The sequence below is a fragment of the Coregonus lavaretus genome (genome assembly GCF_964263955.1).
Source record: "Coregonus lavaretus genome assembly, chromosome: 10".
NCBI classification, from domain to species: domain Eukaryota; kingdom Metazoa; phylum Chordata; class Actinopteri; order Salmoniformes; family Salmonidae; genus Coregonus; species Coregonus lavaretus.
This window is the reverse complement of record NC_139997.1, coordinates 25,222,717-25,235,594: the sequence shown is the minus strand read 5'-3', so window position 1 is coordinate 25,235,594 and position 12,878 is coordinate 25,222,717. Positions and strand designations below refer to the sequence as shown.

Below are 12,878 nucleotides of genomic sequence, written 5' to 3'. Positions count from 1 at the left end.
ACAAGGTGTCGAAAGCATTCCACAGGGATGCTGGCCCATGTTGACTCCAATGCTTCCCACAGTTGTCAAGTTGTCTGGATGTCCTTTGGGTGGTGGACCATTCTTGATACACGGGAAACTGTTGAGCGTGAAAAACACAGCAGCGTTGCAGTTCTTGACACACTCAACCCGGTGCACCTGGAACCTACTACCATACCCCGTTTAAAGGCACTTCAATCTTTTGTCTTCCCCATTTACCTTCTGAATGGCACACACACACAATCCATGTCTCAATTGTAGCAAGACTTAAAAATCCTCCTTTAATGTGTCTCCTGCCCTTCATCTACACTAATTGAAGTGGATTTAACAAGTGACATCAACAAGGGATCATAGACAGACCAGGTAAATCCAGGTGAAAGCTATGTCATGGAAAGAGCAGGCGTTCCTAATGTTTTGTACACCCAGTAAGCATTTTATGTAGGTTTTATCTTTCTATGCTGATGGTTGAAGGTCTAATACAGAATATTTACTTCAATTTTCTGAGGTTCTGTTGAACATTAACTGTATGAAATGAAGTGGATGATATAAGGGTGATGTTCAGCTGTCCTTTTGGTGTTTCTTTTAATAGAGAAACCCCTAAACTATTGTAGTGATATGGCAGGGTTCATGTTTTCATTGAAGAATTGTGTGCCTTTTAACTTTTTCTCTTGCATTACTGATATCGAATAACGTGTTCCATCATGACCTGTTACATGACTCTTACCACTTGATCCAGTTGTATATGCAAAATAGCTATTTGTATATAAACAGTATAACTTGAAAGCATGCATTTGTAAAGAAATAATAATCATTGATTTGCTATATTTAGTCTTGGTTGTCATTTATGGCTTCTCTTTACTGTGCACAACTGCCTCATTTTCTAAAGATTACATCATAATCTGCCCTTATAGCCCACACTCTTGATAACCTCACCCACTGCTCCCTGCTCCTCAATTTACAATAATGTTGATTGCCAAACAAACTGCATGTAATGGATCTAATTTACTGGTGAGGGGATGCTATTTAATTGCTGTAAGTAGTTAAGTAAAGGAAAACTGAATAAATCAGTGAAAGTGTAATATAAAATGCCTGATATATCAAGAGTGCCAAGAGATTTGTCTACAGTATGTGTAGAAAAACGCAAAGTACAAGCCAAAAGGAGTGGTCTTACAATCAACTGACAATCAAAACCTTCTTGTATTGATTTGACCTTGAACATTTTGAGCCTGCTTGTTTCTTGAAACCAAAATCATCAGTGAAGAAACCGTGTACCTTTAAGTACTGCCTCAAACCCCATGTCCAAGCATATTATATCTCAACGTATAACATATGAGATAGCTCTGTCATTCAATGTGTTTTCTATGTCATCAAACGGTCAGTGAAGACACAGGTGCCCCTGGGTGAACCATCACAGATCCTGGCAGTGACTCTGGCATGTTTGCTGTGAAACTCTGGGGGGCACTGACAGACACAGACAGTGGACTGAGGTGGGAATGTTGAGAATGTAGATGTTGAGCCACTGGATCCCAGTGACTAGTGGTTTGAGAGGCATATGTGTGCCCATGACTGTGTCCATGGCCGGAGCTGTGTTAGTGACTATGTCCATGACTTGGCCCAAAGCTATGCTTGAGGACATATCCATGGTTGTGACCATAATAACCTGAGAGCTGAACAGGGCTCCCCTGTGTATAGTATGAGTTGGCCCAGCCTTCAAATGTCTTTGGTGTGGTCTCGGTAGCCTGTAGATTGGAGGAAACTGGAGCGTGGGCGTGGACTGGGTAGGAGCCTGGGGATGGAATGATTCTGCAACCAATGAGAATGTGGAGAGATTAAGGGGCGCTTATCTAACTAAACAGTGATTCTCTATTGAATCATGGGGGACCACTAGGTGTCTATTGTACAGTATTCAATTACAGCTGAGGATCCTCTATTAAAACTGCACCTCATTATACTGTAGAACATCATGTTCTCTGGCTTGCACCCAAAAATCATGTTAATTTAATGACCTCTTGTCTTGTAGGATAAATAATGCGTTTAGTGCTTTCTCAGTACTCACGGTGGGTGGACCGTCTTCCTTCTCTCCTCTGTTGATGCAGGGACATACAGGACACCAATGGTCCTCAGCAGCCTGAAAGGCATCTTCTTGTCCAGCACTGATGCCCTAGCATCAGACATGTCTAGAAGTGAGAGCCAGCCCTTTCCGTCTGTTTCACCAGAGCAAGATAAAGAGAATGTGTGACGCAGTGATGCAAGATTTTCCTAACCAAACATCCCATAATGTTCAGCATGAGGACTCAACAAACATTTCAAGCATATACAACACACACAAATATTACAACTTAACTACACTACTACGCACACTTAAAGCTGTGACACACTGCAGAGTGTATCACAGTTATTTTCAACCACAATGAGGTTGGAGTAAGGATACAGATCCTGCCCTGCAATGATGACGTTGCATTGCAGAGGAAGACAGTTTGTGGGACCAAAAGTGTTACGATGAGCAGAAACAGTCAGGGCAGGGCTAACATGGATACACTGACTCCAAAAAGAAAGCCCTTAACCATACGGGAGTGCACTGTGGCCATACCCATAAGGGAGAGGGATACAGGAACTAACCCCTCCACTTGATTCTGGGAAGATGCACCAAACAGTACCAGCCCCAGGATGGTGTACAACACCCCTGTGCTGATAGAGAGCAGCTGAAACATGAGGACCCGAACAGTGCCCACACTCTTCTCAATACCACCACAGAGGGGCACCAGAACCCCAATGCTGAGGAGTAGCTGGGTCACTGTCTTGTAGCGGAAGGAATATGTGATGAGTTTGTGTACTGGAATAGGACAGGATTAAAACGGAAATTATAGGGTTGACAGACATCAGTGGCATTGATGTGTTGTGCTCTTGCTTGCCGCTGTAGCCTACTGGCACCATCTTTTACGTCTTTAACGTTAGCTACAAATTGTAGCAAGCTAGATAACGTTACAACACTCCCATTCAAAGTAGCTAGCTACCGAGCATATGACTCTTGATTCACCTAGCCCCTCCTTGCTAATTTACCATGCCCATTGCCAAAAACTGTAGTTCCAAGACTGAAGGCATCCTCTGATAAACCGAAATTACTGATCTGTAGATCATGAAGTGCACTAAGGCAGTGCTGCATTTAAAGACACTGCCACCTGCTGACTTGTGCCTGAAATGTGATGATCAAAGTGTCCTCAGCAGCCCATTTGAGTTATATAGAAAGCCAGATAGATATATTTGATTTGACACTTAAATAAAATAATTAAAACCGTTTAATAAAATAAAACGTGTCAGGGACAACACAATAAAACCAACTACTTCCATTGTGGTCCCTTAATGATTGTTTCTCCAAGTGCAAAAAAAATAAAAAATAAAAATATATATTGGCAAGGAATGGTTAATTCCTAATGATTTCCTGTTGGCCTATGTAAAACGTCGAACCAACCATCCACACAACCATTTCTCAGTCAGTAGGATATATGCACATCACTTTCGTTATTCAGTTAGCTACAACCAGTGGGAAGGTAGCTTAGTGGGTAAGAGCGTTGTGCCAGTATCCGAAAGGTCGCTGGTTCCAATCCCCGAGCCGACTAGGTGAAAAATCTGTCGATGTACCCTTGAGCAAGGCACTTAACCCTAATTGCTCCTGTAAGTCGCTCTGGATAAGAGCGTCTGCTAAATGACCAAAAAAATACAAACAGACCGTATCCAAACAAGCCTTTTGCTTGTGACGTTTATGCTTGGTTACATTTTATGACGTGCCAAGCATTAATTCACTACATAAACTGTGTTCAGATGTGATTTCATCTGTACAATCGCTTTCTTCACTCAGGTTGCTGCAGGTAACCTTTGGCCTTTTGATGCACAGCCTTCCCAACCTGTATAATATATACAGGGTGCCTTATATATATATATATATATATATATATATATATATAGATAGATAGATAGATAGATAGATAGATAGATAGATAGATAGATAGATAGATAGATAGATAGATAGATAGGGAATAGGGTGCCATTGTGGATGCCATCTTTGTGTGTGTGTGTGTGTGTGTGTGTGTGTCAGGATATGCTTTATGTTTTGTGTCAATCAATTGATGGAAATGTTTCCCTCAGAAAGCAAGATGGATCGTAATGATGAGAGAATCAAAAGAGCTTTAAGGCGCCGCCCTTATGTGGTAAATATAACATATTTATTTATTTGTTCTGTTTTTGTTATATTATCACATTTTAAAGTGAGTGTTGTGTTGACAGTTGAATCCAGTGAGGGTGAACACCCCTGATTCTGTGTTGTGGCCAACCGGCAAGGTGCGCAGAAGGCCAAAGCCTGTAAGTAATATCTGACCTGAAAACAATAACACATACGCATTAGTTATACATGCTGCATGTACAAACTGCAGTTATCACAATAAAAGCAAATGCAGATATCCCTCCCTATCTAACCACATTGAATGCTGTCTTGACAGTCTACTTCAGTGCAGACCACTAAGATCCACAAAAGGCCTGTAAGTCACATTCAAATTCAACCACATAACAGTACTTTTGATATTTATTGATACATAATTCAAGTTATTTCCATGGCCAAAATGAGCAAAGCAGTGTTTAATTCATTTTTTACTGTTAACAGCCAATCATTGTGAGCTGTGGGCAGGACCAGACATCTGGGGATGGATGGAATATCAATCCAGAGCCTCTCAGCCAGGTCACACATCTATGCTGTTCCCACAGAGACAACAGATAGATCAATCTTTTGATTCATATGGCCATTTTGGTTGGCTTAGTTGAATTGATAATCATCCATTCGACATTTTAAAGATTCCTATACTATGGAAGGTCTTTATCTCCATCCCTAATGTTATTGGAGTTGCATTTATTGCATTTCAATACACTTGCATTTTCAGTTACCCATGTATTACTCACTACTTGTAAACCATGTTGGTGCCAGTGTATTCTATGGCTGCCATGAGTACATGCCTTTCGCTGTCTCCTCAGTCTGGAAGGGTGACTCGGCTGATAGAGAAAAATTATGATGAGGTGATCTCGTCCTCCAACTCCGATGACATTTCCATCGACTCCTTTACTGACTGTGAATCTGAGGTAAGAGAGTTGTACCGTACCGTCCATGTCTTTGTTGAGTGACATCACTGTGAGGAGGATGGTCTCTGACTAGCTGACTCTGATACACAGTGTGATGATGAGGATCATGGAAGGAGGACACCACTGCTGAAAGTTAAGGATGAGGAGGATGGAAAGGTGGCAAAGCTTGAAGTGAGGGATATGGTAGAGGACGACGATCTGTCTCTCCACTCCTTCGATGAGTCAGACTTCCTGGTAAGTTCTGCATACAAAAAAATATATAATAATATATATATATATGGCGGATTGGAAATTATGCAGACAATTACATTGATAGAGCCCATAAGTTCTGCACCATGTATTTGAGTAACTCTTTCACTGAATGTGGAGAATGGACTATGACCAGCTAGCTCTCTGACACACAGCGTGATGATGGCAATGATGCCTCTACTGACGACTTTCCAGAGCCTCCAAAGGAACCACAAGTTCCACTGAAGGACCATCAACTGGTAGGCGTCTCTTACATTTGTTTGTGTGTGTGTCACATCTCAATGGTTTGACCCTTTGTCTGTACAGATTATTCGCCTGGCCCCCATCACCAACCTGAGTGAGACTGGCAGGAAGCTGCTCCAAGAAATGGCGCAGGAAATGGCAGGAGTGGCCCCACAGGTGAGAGGAAATACAAGAAGGGAATCTTGTCCGTATGTCCTTCTACAGTATAGCATATCTCTAGATATAGTAGCTCAAGAGAAGAGAAAACCCATAAGCTTACATTACTTTTTCTCCTTGTCCAAAATATTCAGGAAGGGAAGATCAATAAGAAAAAGAAGGGCAAGGCCAAAAAACGAGTGAAGCAAGAGAAGGCCAATAAGATGCAACAGATAGAAAATGTTGGAGAAAGTAAGGAGGAGGACAAGAAAGAGGAAAAGAAGAGTCTGAGGAAGAGGTGAGGAAATAAATGAGGGAGAAGTGGAATATAAACAGGGAATACTAGACTAGAGAATTAGAGAAATAGAATGAGGTAGCAGAGAAAGAGCAGCTGTCTGATGTGTTAATGCAAACTTAAGCAATAAGGCACGAGGGGGTGTTGTATATGGCCAACCTACCACGTCTAAGGGCTGTTCTTAAGCACGACGCAGAGCGTCGTGCCTGGATACAGCCCTTAGCCGTGGTAAATTGGCCATATTCCACATACCCCCGAGTTCCCTTATTGCTATGATAAACTGGTTACCAATGTAATTAGAGCAGTAAAAATAAATGTTTTGTCATACCTGTGGTATACGGTCTGACATACCACGGCTGTCAGCCAATCAGCATTCAGGGCTCGAATCAACCAGTTTATAATACTATTTATTCTCCTGTTGTTTTTGATTGACAGGTTTCTTCAGTGGCTGCTGCCCAAACTGAGATGTTCAAAGAAATAATGGCCAACTATTACTCCTACTACCACACACACACACATTATTTTGCTAATTTTCACCCCAGTATCTCTATTTGCACATCATCTTTTGCACATCTATCATTCCAGTGTTAATACGAAATTGTAACTATTTTGCACTATGGCCTATTTATTGCCTTACCTCCATAATTTACTACATTCGCACACACTGTATATATATTTTCTGTTGTATTTTTGACTTTATGTTTTGTTTACCCCATATGTAACTCTGTGTTGTTGTTTTTATCGCACTGCTTTGCTTTATCTTGGCCAGGTCGCAGTTGTAAATGAGAACTTGTTCTCAACTGGCTTACCTGGTTAAATAAAGGTTAAATAAAAAATTAATAAAAAATGTGCAAAATACATATATTGGTCTCATTCTTATATTTTGCGACATGCACCATTCTTACAAAACAAATACGATATTGGTCCCCATACATCCTACCCAGGTGGCGTATGATAATGAGTTGGATTTACATAGTGCGTAGAAGCGCTTTCCCATGCTTAGGCTTGGAAATATAGCCAGGAGAAGCAGGGTCAACACCCCTACTCATGCCATAAGTGCCATGAGATGTTTAGTAACAACAGAGAGATAAGACCTCTGTCTACGCGGTCTCATCCAAAGGACAGCACCGGCCGCAGGGCAGTGTCACTGGTATTGGGGTCTTATGTCTCCTTTGGCCAAAGGGAAGAGAAGAGGGCCCCTTACTGGCCTCCTTGCAATATCTGGTCTCCCACACAGAGACGGAAACCTACACCTGTTTAGACCCTGGAGGATATGGCTTCAGATGAAAGACAGCTGAGAGATGCAGAATGCATAAGCTTGAAACACTGTGATGTATGCAAGTTCATGAACATTGTGCACAGAAGTGGAGCATGCATCTGGTCTGAAGCATGTCAAAAGTGTGCATATGAACTGGGACTGGAGGACTGCATCAGATTTAAACTAAATTAGCATTTATCTGATGTAGCTACACCCATCTGTACTTGACTTGTGCTGTTTGAAACATGTATTTCCAATAAAACTTTAGAAATTGCAATTATTTGTGTCAGACAGATATTTTTCTTAATTACATCAATGGTTCTTAAACCTTTTACAGCACGGGAACAATTATTGTTCTGACATTACACTGGCTAAGTTGAATGCACCAATTTGTAAGTCGCTCTGGATAAGAGCGTCTGCTAAATGACTTAAATGTAAATGTGAAATGTAAACGTTACATATTATCAGTGGGTGTTTTTTATTCTGCTGTCCTGGACTGGATCCAACGATAGGTGGCAGTAGTGCACCAATAAATAGTTGTCCATTAATGTCCTTGTGTAATGTGATATTGTACCACCTAGCGCAAATGTCCTTTGTATTTTCTTTAGATACATTTGTGTTCCCCATGTACTTTTTGTATTGATTTGTTGTTAATAAAAATAAAATAAAATAATAATAACAACAAAAACAAAATTAATCAATATAAACAATTTAATGAAAAATACATTTAAAATATATATTTTTAGAAATACACACAAAAAAAAAAGACTGTTGTTCCTATGCAAAGAGCAGACGCGTGTGAAAAGTACTAGCTAGCTGCAAAATTGGCTAGCTAGCGAATTGGCTAAATATCCTGCTGGTAACCATCTTGCTGCTTTATACAGAGCGCGCGTGTGTGTCCGTTGCTACTAACCTAGCTAGCCATCAAAAAGGTTCCTAACGTTACAACATGGCAGACGGCTGGAGCACTGACACCCGGGATACTGTGAAATACCTTACAATTAAGTAAGTTGCAGTTGGCCTTTGTGTGGCTTTTATTCCTTGTATTGCCATAAAGTTAGCTCTAAAAGCAGATGACGATGAACACCCATTATATTGTTTGACCTGAACCCTGACTGAGTTTGCCAGGGAAACATGGCAAATAGTTAGCTAGAATGTTGTTTACTTTGTTTATATTTACAATGGTGTTTACAGGATCCGTATTCAGAGAGTCACCTCTACAGCAGCCCTCTCTCAACACCTTCAGCAGCAGGTTTTGGCTCAACCGGAGAGGGAAGGCATTGAGCTGGACACCCTCAACTCACCGGCTCAATCAGGTATTAACACTGTTTTGAAACAGCAAGATGAAGTTAGATGCATCTTAGTTGAGTAGATGTTATTTTCGAAGTGGCTAGATATGGACCAGAACATCGTCAGACAGGATGAGATAGAGGGTGAGTGTATATTGTATTAATATTTATTTCAATATAAATATTTAGTTTATATTGTATTCCTGATAATAGTTATCATAAAATGGTATTTGTAACATGCATTATTATTAATTATTTTATCATAGAATCCCTCCCCCAATGGCCAGTTCTGTACTTCTGGCAGCACTACAGAAATGAAGGCTATGGCTACCTGGTCATTCCTTCCACCCCTGGTAAGGTGTGTATATGTGTATAATGACAGTCAGAATTGTTTTCTGAAAGTAGCGTAAATGATGATCTACTCTGACTGTGTGTGTCTGTATCCCATAGGGAAGCATACAATAATGTGTCATACGTGGAGACCACAGGAACAGTGTCAGAACTGAGACGCTTCTTCATTGGTGGATCCCCTGAGCTTGAGGACTACATTTACATCAGAGTCCCAGGGGGGTCCACGGTATTATGTTCTTTTAGTATGGGGTGAAGCAGCAGAATGAAAAAGGTTCTGACTTTTAGAGATCTGGATTCTTTCCATTTGGGCCATATTTTCTCTGTTGTTTGTTTGACGTCACCGTGCTTGTCTTGTGTGCAGGGTATTTGTTGATGCCAGCACCCTGAAGAAGAGGAGGCAGAGTGTTCTGGACCAGCTGGGAGGCTTCAGTCAGCAAGGGGCTGTCTATAATGTCCTGGGTAAGGAATGTCATGTCCAAATACAAATAATTGAGAAAGAATTACAAAATGTCAAGATGCTCGTACACAATATGCTGAGCGAAAAACATATTACAGTAGTCTGGTAAACAATGGATTTGTTCTCTAATTGGAAAAGTGTTTGTGAGGCTTTGTATACCTTCTTTTCCCATGTTTTGTATGAAACATTACTCTGCTATCATTTGGTCTATTACATTTTTACCTTTGGGAGAAATAAGATGAGCACAGGTCTACCTAGTAAAGTCCAGGTTGTATCAAGCCTGTTCTTGGGTAAGATGAGACTCCTCACTCTTTTCCTCTAATCTCTCCTCTTTTCCCCCTAAGGTGTGTGCAGCTCACTCACTGCTGAGCGCGTCTCAATCGCATGTATAGTAAAGTGTCCGAGAGGAGTGAGGTTGCCAGGAAACTGTCAGTGCTGGCGCTCCCCTCTGCCCGTCTGGGAGTCTGCTGCACCTGCCTCAGTAACCAGCCCTGCTGGCACCGCCACAGAGTGGCCTGGCGCTGGCCATGGTGAACACGGTCTGTCTCCCTCTCCTAATTAAACTTTATACATTACAAACATCTATAGTTGGTTGTCCTGATGGATACTTGCTAGTAATTTAATGCAGGCAGTGACATGCGGTCAGGGTAGGCAATGCTTACCCTGTGGTAATCGATATATATATTTTTTTAAAGTATGAAAAGCCCCCCCAAAACTGAAAATATCACACGTACATATTATTCAGACCCTTTCCTCAGTACTTTGTTGAAGCATCTTTGGCAGCGATTACAGACTCGAGTCTTCTTGGGTATGATGCTACAAGCCTGGCACACCTGTATTTGGGGAGTTTCTCCCATTTTTCTCTGCAGATCCTCTCAAGTTCTGTAAGGTTGGATGGGGATGGGGATGGGGAGCGTTGCTGCACAGCTGTTTTCAGGTCTTTTCAGAGATGTTCGATCGGGTTCAAGTCTGGGCTCTGGCTGGGCCACTCAAGGACATTCAGAGGCTTGTCCCGAAGCCACTCCTGCATTGTCTTGGCTGAGTGCTTTGTGTCGTTGACCTGTTGGAAGGTGAACCTTCGCCGAAGTCTGAGGTCCTGAGTGCTCTGGAGATGTTTTCATCAAGGATCTCTCTATACTTCGCGCCATTCATCTGTCCCTCGATCCTGATTAGTTTCCCAGTCCTTGCCACTGAGAAACATCCCCACAGCATGATGCTGCCACCACCATGCTTCACCGTAGGGATGGTGCCAGGTTTCCTCCAGACTTGACGCTTGGCATTCAGGCCAAAGAGTTCAATCTTGATTTCATCAGACCAGAAAATCTTGTTTCTCATGGTCTGAGAGTCTTTTAGCTGCCTTTTGGCAAACTCCAAGCGGGCTGTCATGTGCCTTTTACTGAGGAGTGGCTTCTGTCGGGCCACTCTACCATAAAGGCCTGATTGGTGGAGTGCTGCAGAGATGGTTGTCCTTCTGGTAGGTTCTCCCATCTCCACAGAGAAAATCTGGAGCTCTGTCAGAGTGACCATCGGGTTCTTGGTCACCTCTTTGACCCTTCTCCCCCGATTGCTCAGTTTGGCCGGGCGGCCAGCTCTAGGACGATTCTTGGTGGTTTCAAACTTCTTCCATTTAAGAATGATGGAGGCCACTGTCTCCTTGTGGACCTTCAATGCTGCAGACATTTTTTGGTACCCTTCCCCAGATCTGTGCCTCGAAACAATCCTGTCTCGGAGCTCTACGGACAATTCCTTCATCCTCATGGCTTTTTTTCAGACATGCACAGTCAACTGTGGGACCTTATATAGACAGGTGTGTGCCTTTCCAAATCATGTCCAATCAATTGAATTTACCACAGGTGGACTCCAATCAAGTTGTAGAAAAATCTTCAGGATGATCAATGGAAACAGGATGCACCTGAGCTCAATTTCGAGTCTCATAGCAAAGGGTCTAAATACTAATGTAAATAAGGTATTTCAATTTTTTTTATTTTTAATAAATGTGCAATAAAGTCTATGTGTCCATATATTGGTCTTTTAGTGCCACCTATCAGTTATAACTGTGGATGCTACATCGATTTATGGCTGAGCTTAACAGTGTGTCATTTTGTCGGATGATATGAAATATGCCGCCATCAGAGGCTATCGCTTGTGTAGCTTGGCTACATTGTTATTTACATTTGGTTAAAATTGTTTGTCAATTTCAGTTAATAGCCTATGTCACTCTGGTTGTTGGAGCTACTGTAACCTATTCTACGGTGAACTTGGGCTTCATCAAGGTTTATTTGTGAGTAAATCTGGCTTTGATAATAGCCACCGACCTCAACGCATGTCACTGAGCGTAAGGTTAAGTCAGAGTGAAATCTATTTCGGTTTTCTTTTTTTATGTGTATAGTTGTATTATTGTTAATAGATTAGATGTGCCTCTCACTGTAATAAGGGGTTTGGAATTTTTTATTATTGTTCGCTTTATTCATTCCCTAGCCTGAGGTGGTGTATTGCACGGCATTTAGGCAATGCAATATGTGTTGGTTGTATGTGCACTTGCAGTACAACATGAATACGTCTATTAACTGTCATTTATGTGTGTTCTGATAATCACTAATTCTGGGATGTGTACAGTATACACTGAGTGTACAAAACATTAGGAACACCTTCCTAATATTGAGTTCCACCCGCCCCCTTTTGCCTTCAGAACAGCCTCATTTCGTCGGGGCATGGACTCTACAAGGTGTCGAAAGCATTCCACAGGGATGCTGGCCCATGTTGACTCCAATGCTTCCCACAGTTGTCAAGTTGTCTGGATGTCCTTTGGGTGGTGGACCATTCTTGATACACGGGAAACTGTTGAGCGTGAAAAACCCAGCAGCGTTGCAGTTCTTGACACACTCAACCCGGTGTATCACACGCACCTGGAACCTACTACCATACCCCGTTTAAAGGCACTTCAATCTTTTGTCTTCCCCATTTACCTTCTGAATGGCACACACACACAATCCATGTCTCAATTGTAGCAAGACTTAAAAATCCTCCTTTAATGTGTCTCCTGCCCTTCATCTACACTAATTGAAGTGGATTTAACAAGTGACATCAACAAGGGATCATAGACAGACCAGGTAAATCCAGGTGAAAGCTACAGTGGGGAAAAAAGTATTTAGTCAGCCACCAATTATGCAAGTTCTCCCACTTAAAAAGATGAGAGAGGCCTGTAATTTTCATCATAGGTACACGTCAACTATGACAGACAAATTGAGGGAAAAAAATCCAGAAAATCACATTGTAGGATTTTTTATGAATTTATTTGCAAATTATGGTGGAAAATAAGTATTTGGTCACCTACAAACAAGCAAGATTTCTGGCTCTCACAGACCTGTAACTTCTTCTTTAAGAGGCTCCTCTGTCCTCCACTCGTTACCTGTATTAATGGCACCTGTTTGAACTTGTTATCAGTATAAAAGACACCTG

At 41.7% G+C, this 12,878-nt stretch overlaps 1 long non-coding RNA gene across 1 annotated transcript; it reads right to left on the bottom strand.

The window, feature by feature from the left end:
* Positions 1 to 833: 833 nt before the first annotated feature.
* On the bottom strand, positions 834 to 2,303 carry LOC311136053. Its single transcript, XR_014613838.1, has 2 exons — positions 2,075 to 2,303; positions 834 to 1,821 (listed from the first exon to the last, which is right to left on the bottom strand). It is a non-coding gene; the product is annotated as an uncharacterized lncRNA (long non-coding RNA).
* Positions 2,304 to 12,878: the final 10,575 nt, after the last annotated feature.